The 13,257-nt window shown below is 34.0% G+C and overlaps 1 long non-coding RNA gene across 1 annotated transcript; it reads left to right on the forward strand.

The window, feature by feature from the left end:
* The first annotated feature begins 686 nt into the window (after positions 1-686).
* Positions 687-5,647, forward strand: LOC125224744. The gene is made up of 5 exons (XR_007176913.1): positions 687-970; positions 1,078-1,222; positions 2,978-3,241; positions 3,951-4,149; positions 4,939-5,647. It is a non-coding gene; the product is annotated as an uncharacterized LOC125224744 (long non-coding RNA).
* The last annotated feature ends 7,610 nt before the right edge of the window (positions 5,648-13,257 follow it).

Below are 13,257 nucleotides of genomic sequence, written 5' to 3' on the forward strand. Positions count from 1 at the left end.
GCTTTACATCAGACGGGCCTTATGCTTGTTTGCCACCGACGTAGTACATAAAAAAAATATGGAAAGACATGAGTGAAAGTTTCCTAATATGACGAAATATAAGGTTGCACATAATAATGTACGTACTATTTTCCTTAATAAATGATTGCAACGATTGTTGCATTGTTACACAACGATCTCGAAATCTACAGATCCAACTGAAATCTTACTTTGTTTTGTAAACGATTGAACAAGAATTACGTTTCGAACAGTATGTGAGCGAAGCCGTGGGCAAAAGCTAGTAAATCCTATACTACTACGCATTATCTATTTATCTTATGTTATAATTAATATGGTTCTACGATCCGTTATTTAGCAAAACATAGAAAGTTTGAAATTTGGTGTTCTTCAACTGACCTTTTAATTTGTCATAGTATACTAGCAGTCTAAACAAAGTTTTACTATAATAATATTTTTCTCCTCAATGAAACTCCATAGAATATATTTATTATCATGGATGTTTCCCTTGTATACAAGCATGTTTTTATCCATTCAAATAGGCATATCGTCGCTTAGCACCCATAGCACAAAATTTGATAGGTTTGGGGCTAAGTTGAACTGTGTAAAATGTCCCCAATATTTATTTATTTATTTCATATTTATATAAAAAACATTAAGATTAAATGTAAACGTCAAATCACTGTCTCTATTTTATTATTCTACAATTCGTTCCACATAGTCTGCAGAGCCCCATTCATACTGGATAAATTTTAGTCGCATCCGGTCCGTCAAATGTCTTATGATCTATAGAGCCCTTTTGATTTTTCTATGGCAACATTTGCTATGCTGACGTCATTGCCACGTCATTACTGTCAGTCAGACAGAAATAAAAGAAAAATGGATGCCGTTCAGACGTACACGCATTATTTGGAACTGAAAATTACGTAATTTATCGACCAGCAGGCTTGTATTTGTTATAAATCATAAAAAAGTGAGTAATACATTAATTAAGTAATGATATATGTTGTTAGTAATGTGATAAATACAACACAAAATGTGTATAACGAATGTAATAAATAAATGATTGTTTGCTTTTAGATTATGGAAAACATCATGAACAATAATGAAACAAACCGAACCTTTAGCTACAATAATAAAATGACCCCATGACGCCAGTGGAACTACGTGGTTTTCTTTCATGATGATTTGATGATACCATAATGGAATTAGCCAAGTTTTCGCCGTAAGTAATAATGTATTTAACCCTTAAATTGCCACTCTATGACCGCGCAGGATTTTTATAATGAAACTTGGTGTTTTGGGTTCAGTTAGGGTAGATTAAGGGGAAAATGTGTGAAAAAAAACATAAAAAAATTGGAAGTGGTTTATTTTAAGCGTCACTTATAAATGACATTGCCAACTACTGCTTAACATAAAGACGTCACTTTGGACGGACATTGCCAACTACACATGCACATTGCTAACATAGAAAAAAAAACGTAAACTTAATAAATTACATTCAACATTGTCCGAAACTACACGTGCTACCTCTTTATGTCCGGCGCAATATCTCTAAAGTAATCTACGTCATGAAAAATGCTCAAAACTATGTTGACTGTCCGGATCTGCTGTCAAGCTTGAAGTTCCCACTTCGTAGTCCCCTTACGCCTTGCGTCTCGCACTAAACGAATATTCCATATCCTCGCCACTAATACTAACTTCAGAAAAAACTCCTTTATTATAAGAGTCACTAAATATTTCAATCAAATTTGATTTGATCATGACCCCATTGATCTGATCTCTGACAGTTTTACATCAGTACGCAAACTACTGACCCAAGACTTCACCCGCTGTTAACTCTCAAATAACACTATAAACAAGTTACTGTTTTTTTTCCTTTCTTTTATTGTTTGCTCTCAATCATTGATTGAACTCATATAAAGATATGTATTACATAAACTTTAAATAAATTACACAATTTTCTGTAATTTTGCACGCATGTACTTTGCCCAGTTTCTATCTGTGGAAACTTGTTATTGGCTCATTGTTTCTATGTTATAAGCCTAATAGTAACTTTATCTGTGAGTTTTCCTAATAAATAAAATAAAAATATAGTCCAGGCAAAAATAAACAGGTACCTACACTTTTAGGAAAAGAAGATTTATTGCTGCAGTCGTCTCTAAAAAACTATCTAGCTAAGATTCTCATTTTTTTCTTCGTTGTCTGATTCTAAATCGGAGTCTTTAGAAGCTGGAGGTGGTAGAAGAGCTATTATCCTCTTTGACCTCAAACGTTGCCCAGCCATATTATTGTAAAAATGCAACTAATGTTAACAATACACAAAAAAATATTCGTTTAGAAAAGTTGGCAATGTCCGTTACAAGTGACAAATGGAAAAAACACAATATTTAGTACTAACTGGCAGTGTCACTTTAAAGTGACATATATTATAACTTCAAAAATAATAATGAAATGTTTGTCATTTATTCACAATTATGACAATAAATAGTAAATTAATTACTATTTCAATAAAATTCAGTGAAAAATACGCACAAATTACTAAAATACTTACATAACAACGACATTTGTCACAAGTGCAAAAAGACCTCACTGTTGTAATTTTTAAACTGAGTATTTTTTTCAAATTTTGATAGGATAAAGCGATGCGATAGTGCGTAAAAATAGAAGGGATAGACTCTAGACCGTGTGGATCACGCCACCTGCGCCGGAGTGCCTAGGAATCTGAGTTAGCCTAGACTTTATAGGACGTCATTTAAAACGGACAAAAACAATTTAAGGGTTAACTTGTCCATCACAAAGCAGTTCATATTTTAGTTTAAACCTTGACTTGCTAAAATGGTAAAATGTTTTCCAATAGAGAGATTGTCTAATTCCTATAGCGCACTACAATAACATTCTAATTCTGGTCTTAGAGATGGAGAATTTTAGTAAGCCTACAACTTCCTATTTCTTATGTCCGCCTATTTACATGTTTCAGGTATTGGGTGCTAGATGCCCCTTGGAGTTAAGCCCCAGTGCCACTATACTACCTTACCAGTTATGTGTGGGTGTCCCAAGGCACCCCAGAGATGCATAGGGCCTTCACAAGCTCACGCCACGCCTTCCTATCTTCAGCAACCCTCGTGACCTCGCTCCACCAGCTCAAACCTGCCACTCACAGCTCCTTTTCGACGGACCGCTTCCATGAGTAGACAAGGCACCGACGATCACGGCTTGCATCACTTGTACTGCTATGTAATATGTAAGTTACACTTTTAATGTCTAATGATCCTGTAATCTGTTAACTAATCTCACCTAGTGTTAATAAAATTATTTGTATGCCTTGAATTATAAGGTACGGGTTCGAACCGCGACCCATTGTCCTTGAGAACTGTCATCTGATATTTGCCAGTTGCTTTTGAGCGAAGGAAATCATCGTGAGGAAACCAGACTAATTTCAATAAGACCTATTGAAAATTAGTGCCTACGCCAAATCCTGGAATTAGCTGTCAAGCAGACTCCATGCTTCCATGAGCCATGGCAAACACCGGAATAATGCAAGGAGGTTGAATGAATTTTAAAGTATGACCAAGCAATGTTGGTTTTAACCAAAAATTGTATAAATGAAGAATGTAAGCATTACAGAATGTCAATAATAAGAATCATGCTTAGTTTGTAATCAAGTAGGCCTGTACAAAAATGCCCCTTCAATTTTTATTTATTTATTTAACTTTTATGTTGTTGTTAAGTCAATTATCTCTCTTTTATTCTATTTGGCTAAACTTTATTTCGATAATAGTTTAGTAGGATAAAATTTTAAATTTATCCCTTAATTAAAATAGACCCTAATTAATAAAATGATCAAATACCTATTTAGTTATAAAATCTCTGCCAATCTTATCCTTATAACTTATGCTTATAACTAGGCTTATTTCCTACTTAATTAATAAATATTTTCTTAAATTTTCCAGAGCATGCTGAGCATCGCTGCCATTATACTAGGATCAACGTCCTGCCCCTTCCCCGGCTGTGTACAAATTGGAACTCCATGCCCCTGCATGCCCCTTTGACTGAGCAACATGTGTGTGCTCGAAACACATTCAATTGCAACAAAATGACTCCCAGGCTGACCTGGCTCAGCTCTTGTATGTCTGATCTACATAGACAATGGTAAAATATTTTATTTATTTATTTTTTTATTCTTTGGTTTACTCTAAGGTAAATTATATTATTTGCTCTTATTCCTGATTCTAGAGGTAATAATAGCAAGTCTACTACAGACTGACTCCATTCGTTCATTCAAACTATTATACTGTGCACTATATTTGGCACAAACACTACTACTAAGTCTAAAATCTTAAGTCTAGCTTATCTACCTAACCAGTCAAATTGATCTATGCTAACTTACTGCATCCACTGATAACTGGTTCAAAAAATCAAAACACAGACAGACGGATAATCTGACAAATTAAGTCATAAATATAGGAAACCTATGATCAACTTCCTCACTCTATTTTATAGTATACTAGAATTAGTGTAATCACAATCTACTGATAAATATTTTAAAAGCTTGCTCTTGGCAATTATGCTTTCCTATTGTAACCTTGGGTTATATTGTAGACTACTTCAGAGATAATAACAGGCTACAAGTTACCTATTGAACTGAAATTTTATAAGCTCATTAAGTGGGATGACAATACAATATTACAATATTATTAAAAGCCGACTTCATGAAGATGTCTGACAAACAATGCAATTTATTATATGACTTGTTGACCTGTATGTACAATACAATATTACAATATCATTGAGCTGATTTGATGAAGATGACTGACAAACAATGCAATTTATTATATGACTTGTTGACCTGTATGTATAAGAAAGGAATGTATATCCAACAGTGGAATGGCAATCTAAATGTTTTAACTGAAATGTATTTACCCTTCATTTTTGTTCCAGGTTTCAATAAAAGAGTGAAAATTCTTCTCCATGTACCATCACTTCTAACGCCTACACTGACTACACCAAATATGATCATCACTCAACGTGTCTCACATCAAGATACTTTTCAAAAGTCATCGAGAAGAAGAACATAATATCTTTTTTTTCCATTGTTGCCTGAAAAAGTTACTTCTCTATTCTATTTTTCCTGCATGGAGTGGCGCTTTTCCGTCTATTGGAAACAACATGAACATGTATGCTCTGGGTTTTTTTTTTTTTGTGCACCTTTCCAATATTACTAATAAAGCATTTTGTGGGTGTTTCATTTACCACCTTCCTTCATAATTTTGCTAGTGTGTGATTCACCATATCCCTAATTATTAAATGCAATAGCTACTGCAATCTGTTCACTGATGGGAATCATTTCATGTTAACACAGCTCTGAATACTATCTTATATAATGACTCAGACTGACTGTCAATAAAAATATTCCTAGCTATAAGCTTGCCTGAGGTTAATGAATGGTGTGCCTAACTCCTTACTTGAGTATTTAAGAACTATGCTTAAATTCTAGATTGTATGTTCTTGACATTCTTGTCAATAAGCTACTTGAATGTTTGTCTCTTTCAAGTAATTATAATTTGTTCACACTTCAGTGGAAGACAACTAATCCTTAGTTGTTAGTAAGTATGAAAATAGCTCATTGCTACTAGTTTCCCTATGATTATGAATACTATTATTTATTTTATTGTTAATCTCATTTAAAGATAAATCAAAATCAGATCAATGAGTTTCCCTATTGACAACTAAAGATTAAACAACCTCTATTTGTCAGTATAATCACAGCTACAATAGATATTTCACAGCTTAACGCTTCTCTAGATCAATCATCATTTTATTTCCTAGTTTTTCTGTAGCTGATAACAACTTATCACTAATCATTGATAACACGGAAAAGGGGCGAGAAGATAGTGAGGTAAGAGTGAACATGATATTGTCTTGCTGTCAAAGTGACAACTACCATGATATGCGACACTGTTGACATATTTTGACAAAATGTACTTAATCAAGTCTGTGTATCGCATACTGTCATTAATTTAGCTTATTCTGTTTCTTAAAAGAACATGCCAATACTAGCAACTTGTACATGACATACATACATACTACATGCCAAATCTAGTTAGAAATCAATTCCTACAGAGGCCCATAGAGCAAAGTACCTAAAATACTAGCAAAATTTCCTTGCTTATTTCTACTTAATTTAGTGATACTGGCAGATATATTATAACCAACAGAACGGAAAATCTTGATTCACTAAACAGTAAAAGTTTCCCTTAACATAAAACATGTACAGAGTTTTAATATTAAATTATTTTGATGTATCTAAGTATTTATAATCTTCCATGATATCGTTTTAAAGGACCCTCGACACAAAATTACCACAAGACAGTCGATCTGTGCGTAATTGCTTTCAGTAACGACTAGTTTGTTTTAGTACAAAACTTTCCCAGTAGATAAATATAACCGATACCATTGAGGTTTTATTTTTGCTATAATCTCTTCATTATCGCAACAGAATAAATATTAGCTAGAAAACGAATAACTTTTCTAAATTTGCCATTCCAATTGAATTGTTTCATTGACAGCTGGTTTGACATTTTTACAATAGCCTCAAATACTTTCTTCTATCCCCGGTGTCCCTAGTCGATGACAGTTTTCTGCACGTGTTATCTCTTATCAGTCTGTACGCACGTTGTTGATCGATAATTATGTTATTGTTTACATACAATACCATGTGCACACGCGATTCCAATTATCGTATAAAGCCGCGTCCTAAGTTCGTAACGGGTAACGTTTATAAGTTTATGCTAGAAGTACAACTGTCATTAGTTCTTTCGAAAGTGAAATAAAAATCTAATTAGATAAGTGATAAGCCTACAATGGTTTTAAAATTACACAGCTATGTCTAAAGTGAGTGAACTGTGTGCTAAAGTGCAAAGTTTCTGTTTCAATATCGGATTGTGACTTTGTTTAAAAATCCAGGTTAGTGACCTTAAACTTACAAAACATACTTCAAAATGAAACGTATCTTAGAAAACTATCAATAGCTTGATTGCCCCTTAGACTATTACGCAGTGGTTAATAAAGATAGACGAATGATACAAAAATAAAATAAAGTTTCAGCATGAAGGATAGCAAGTTCCTAACAAGGATATCTCATTCACAGCAACACTTTGTGACAACATGTCACTTGAATATGCTAACAATTGGACATATTTAGGGTCTATTACATCCTGCGTCACGGACTAACACTTTATAACACCCCGCTACCCCTTTAATTAATTACCCTTTTTATTTACCTAACACTACCTAACTTAAGTCCAAATTGTTAGCCCTAATTAAAACAATACACTATTAAAAATTGGCCATTAAAACAAATACTGTGATCGTCTAGTAAGTGGTAGGACCCCGTAGTTGTGCGTAGCAATCCAGATTCTTTTTACCTTTAGGAACTTGCTATTAGGGGTAAATTTAAGTTGATAAAACTAAGGCAGTAATATATTCACTTGAGGTATAATAAGCAGAGAGAACGACATTTGTGAAAGAATTTAGTGCGTTGAGATAAGAGTGTGCGAGATAGGTAAAATTGTGTAAGGAATATAAATACAGGAAATATATTAAAAATATATACAAGACATTATTTAAAATGGGGTTAATTGTTTCCGACCCACGAGTCCCTTATACGTAGGAATAATAGGTGTATAATATAACATAGCCTATTATAAGGACCTCGCTCGAGCATTTGGACAAACCAGGTTGCTGATTCAATTTATGTTTTATCAAACATTGAACAAATGGGATCCTTAGAACAAAAGTAAACTGATGTAAAGTGTCTTTGCACTACTTAAAAATGTACTACCATAGTAGTAGATATCAAATATTTAATCAAGGACCCTTTAATCCCAGTATAATTTTATATGTTTTGGGATGTTTCTGCAACCTAGTCCTCTACCGTCAGGATAGAAACTGCTCTGCCTACCCCTGGTCTATCAAGGAAACAGAATATCTATTTTGATACCCTTTATTGGGCCTATTCATTGACCTTCCTTTGATACTAAGACAAATACTTCATTGATCTAGCCTTTCGAACGACAAAACCCCAGACTCACACGCCATCCCATATATATATATTTTGGTTCGGCCATAGCCATCGAAGGTTGTCCAAGATCACAAAATATAAATTCTATATGCGTGCAATTTCCCACGTTCCGAGTATAGTGGTCCATTGCTTGACATCGTGTTTCACTAGTCAATGCTAGAATTGTTTGATCTCCCAGACAACGTTATCGTTAACCATATTATGAAAATGGAATGATGATTCCAAAGTCTGCCAATCTCGAGGCCAGTGTCAATGATTCAACTTTAGTGAACAATCTTATTTTTATATCAATGATTCTCCTTGATAGCGACAGGATCCTAACATCCATAGATGTCCTATGCCTCCCTAGTATTTAGTATTAGTATTAATTCCCACAAGTTATCCTTTAACTCTAATAAAGTTTACATGTTAAGAACAATAAATAAAGTTATTAATCCTACTTTCATTGAAATAGCAAAATTATCTTACTTAGGAATGAGACAATAGTATGGAAATCCTTCTAAACACCCAAATAGATTCTAGCTAATAGAATGTGTATGTACATAAAGTAAATATGTGTAATATTTTATGTATCTATTTTGTTACATGTAGTAGTTGTATTAGAGATACTCAGATCCTAATTTTAATTAATAATATTCCAAATTAACCGTTAGTGTTAATTGTATGTAATAAATAAATCGAAATTTGAACGACTTTAAATAATTTCCACATAAATATAACATTCATGAATATCTTGTTCATATGAAATGAATAAGTACCACTATTAAAATTATCACCTTCAGATAATAGCACTAATCTAAAATTACAAATATAAACACATTCAAAATAAACAATTTGGACACTTACTTGTAGTCTTCAAGTCTATTTTACCAAAATACCTTCTCGCCAGTCTCCAACCTCTCAATCTTGTACCTCAAGTCCGTTTCTTACTTAGACTCCTGATGTGTTCCTTCAACGATTCCTAGTCAAATGACTCTACCTAAACCTCAGATGTGAACACCTCAACGTTCCCTCGCCGAATGAATCCCTCTGACGCTGCGCTCTGAGTTTTATTGTCCCGATTTTAACGCATGCGCTGTGTTGTTTTATGGCAAATAGTGCCTGATTGTGCCAGTTGTGCCTAAAACGCCTATTGTGCCGGTTTTGCCTATTGTGCCTAAAACGCCTATTGTGCCGATTTTGCCTATTGTGCCTAAAACGCCTATTGTGCCGGTTTTAATTCCGAGAATTTCTATTTTTAATTTGTTGGAATTCCATTTCGTATGTAAGTTGTTTTCGTTTTATTTATTTGCAATTTTTAAGTTTTTATCTCTGTATGCATTTGTTTCTAAGCATAATTATTATAGTTATATCTTATGATTTGAACCGAGGACTGTGTGGTCCGTTACAGTAGTAACTCTTTATTGTACAAAAACACATTAAAAATAACATACATTGAGATGCGAAGTACAAAGGCGAACTTATCCCATAGAGGGATTTCTTCCAGTTAACCTTTGAGTAAATGAGAGGAAACAGTTAAAGAGGGTAACAAAATCTAGCAATTTGTACAACAAGGTACCATAAAGACAATGGATAAAAAAATATATATAGTTATAGGATAAACATAACTATATCACACAAAAAGGAATGAGAAAAATACACTAAGAAAGAAACACAAAATACATTTACATATAAAGCAACAAAGGCAATTTAGTCAGATAACCACAGCTTCTTTAGCCTCTCCTTAAAAGTTTTGGTGTTGTTGTACAGTAAATTAAAGTAGTATCAGAATATTTGTTTAAATTGATATTTTGTAAACGATTTCGTGACTACTGTAGGTAGTGACCGAAACTAACAGAATTGGCACATCAATTTGTTTTAAAATTCAATTTATAGTAGCCTTTGTCATGCCACCGAGCATGAAAAGTAATAAATAAAATGCCTAAACCAGTAGGTAAAACATAATAAAATTTCTTTTATTCGTGAACACAGCCGAGAAAAATTATACATTATGACAAAAACAGGAAAGAAATGAAGTGCCACGAAATGGACTCATCTCAGCATGTTGCTGGTGACTTCCAGTGCTGATCTTCCGATGAGACCATCAAGTGAGAATGATTCACAAACATATTTATATAAATTTCTAAAAGTCTCATTTATTTAATGTAACATAACACATACCCTTGTACGGTCACGGATTTTAATTGTTGATCCTCTTCTAGCTCATTTTATTCTGGATATCTCTAAGCTAAGAAGTGTCCATTATAAAAGTGAGTTAGATGTGGATCAACAATTAAAGTCCGTGACGTACGAGTATGTCTTTTCCATTACAAAAAATGATATTAAATAAAAAATAAAATAAATCAATTTTAAATCAGGCAAAAAACCCATATAAATGACAAGAAAAAACAAACATCAAAGTAAAATAAAATTACAATACAATGTATAAAAGTGTAAAAATACAAAAACATTATTAAATGGAAATAGTTCGTACCTACAATAAAAGATTTATAAAAGCTATCGTCAGCATCATTATATAATATATGAGTAATGATATGAATGTATTATTTATGTATTATATTGATTGTAAATACATTGCTATACTTGTCAATAGTTGTCATGCTTTCTAAATTTATTTTTCTCACTGCACCCACATTCGCGAATTTCTGTTTGGCCCTATGGTTGACTGGTAGAGAATGCCTTAAGGCATTAAGTCCGCCATTTGTACTTTTTTTTTCCAATTGTGCAATAAAGTTTAAATAAATAAATAAATGAATAATAAAGATTATTGGTTTGTACAGCTGTTTCTGAACTCGACTGTACATTTTAACAAATTAACAATTGATTCACTCAAAACTCTGTTTCACATCTTACCCTGTTCAACTCGTCACTTTTAACAACTTGTTAAGATCAGATTAGACTTGACGATACTCGTTAAAGAAAGTACCTGTAATTAGCAAGAGCTCTCAAAAGTGGGTACATATTCTGGGCGACGACGAACTTAATAGGAATAATGTGAGTATAAATGGGAAAAGTTAACTCGTTTAGGAGTTCCTTCGCGTCTGCGGGCCGGTACTCAACAGGCCACCAGACGGGCCGGGTGCCCGGCTTCTTTACAATCACCCCTTTTTGTAAAATTACACCTTCGACGTGACTTGACTGTGGCTGGGGGCAATCAGCGCGGGTGCTTGTTCTAGTTTCTAATGGTGCCGTAGGCATTTTGGCAGACAATTACATTTCACATGTTCGAGATTTTAGCTTTATGAGCAAGAATTGCGATTTCATGAGGCTTGCGTAATACCTACTCACGGAATGTATGTATGTATGTATAAACTCTTTATTGTACAAAACACAAAACACAAATATGACACAGGAAAGACAGTACCAAGGCGAACTTATCCCTTTAAGGGATTTCTTCTAGCTAACCTTTGAGTAGGTGAAATGTGATAAAGAATGGTAGACAAATATAGCACTTAGTAATACTGTATTTCAGTGACACTGAGTTCTCGTGTGTTACAGCATACACATGTGTAATCTCCTAACTATAATAGGTACTATCATAGTTGTAATCAATCTGCGCTGGGTGGCCTAGCGGTAAGAGCGTGCGACTTTCAATCCGGAAGTCCCGGGTTCGAACCCCGGCTCGTACCAATGAGTTTTTCGGAACTTATGTGCAAAATGTTATTTGATAAGTAGACTACTTAGTTTTCGGTTCCTGAAGTACACTATCATATTTATATGAAATGAAATGAAATGAAATATATTTATTTGCTTTAAGTGTGGTACATTTAGGGTCTTCTAGTATAATATAAAATTGAATCGCACACTTAGCTACTAAAAACATGCAAAAACTGTTCTTATGCCTAAACTACATGCTATAATATAACTATAATACATATTTACAATAATTACGTCATAATATCATTTAAAAAATTAAAATTATAGCAACCTAAATAACATAATATTACAAAATGCAAATACAATATACATGTCAAGATCTAAATACTTGACTAAGGAACTACATCATTCATCGTCACAAGGTTCAAAAATTCATTAAGTAATTTTGTAAAAACATTTTTCTTTCAACCAGTAAACAGATGCCGCTTAAAGTGGGCTATCGACGGCTGTTGCCTTATTTCGAGAGGTACACCTGTTAAATATTTTTATTGCCCGTCAATTTTTCTTCTGTAATGCGCTTATATTACCTTTTTTTTTAATTTGGTGCTTGGTGAGGGTGAATCGGCCCTCGCTAGAAGTACGGGCGGCCGATTGCCATTAGATATAGATAGGTACGAAGTGTGCGTTTTGTTTAGGTTTGGTTTATAATGTAGTGTACTGCTGTACTGTGGCTATTTATGAATGATTTTAAATTGTCTATTATGTATTTGGTGAAATTTAGAAATGATAGATACCAAACATACTTTGTACTGGCGGACAAGCTGAAGTAATTATAGAGACGAGATCAAACTACGAGGGGATTAAAATACATGACGATAATGATGATAATGATGTCGCTCTGTGTCGTGTTGTTGTGATTTACTACTGAATTAGTTTTATTTTATTTTATACCACGTCGGTGGCAAACAGGTATACGGCCCGCCTGATGGAAAGCGGTCACCGTAACCTATGGACGCCTGCAACTCAAGGGGTGTCACGTGCGCGTTGCCGACCCATTAGAAACTTGTACACTCCTTTTTTGAAGAACCCCATACTATAGTTCATCGGGAATACCTCGACAGGGAGCTCATTCCACAGCCGGAGCGTTCCTGGTTCCTTTGAAACCGCACGGTGCGCAACCATTTAGGTTGCAAGGTGTGTGGATGAGCGCCCTGTCGATGAGATTTCTTAATATTTAAAAATACTAAATAATTCACCGGTTATTTTTTTTTCATTCCCACGCACAATTTATTACTATTCAAGGATGTGTACTGTAAGAGAGACGGCCTATCGGTGAAGGGTTTACAAAGGGCATCCATTAAAACACTTCAAATGGGATTATTAAACTATCATATATTATTTTATTCCACGGGAGCTAAATTACAATCAACTTCTCTCAATAGCTGCTTCTATTCGAATGCCCCGTCAACTGGTCGTTCTCCTTGACGTTTATCTATTATTCTAAATTCAACTGCCAGTCACCGAACCTCAAAACTTCTTACAGTACCTACAACTAGGTACATTATATATTAAGGACATTC

The sequence above is a fragment of the Leguminivora glycinivorella genome, chromosome 3 (genome assembly GCF_023078275.1).
Source record: "Leguminivora glycinivorella isolate SPB_JAAS2020 chromosome 3, LegGlyc_1.1, whole genome shotgun sequence".
In the NCBI taxonomy this organism is placed as follows: domain Eukaryota; kingdom Metazoa; phylum Arthropoda; class Insecta; order Lepidoptera; family Tortricidae; genus Leguminivora; species Leguminivora glycinivorella.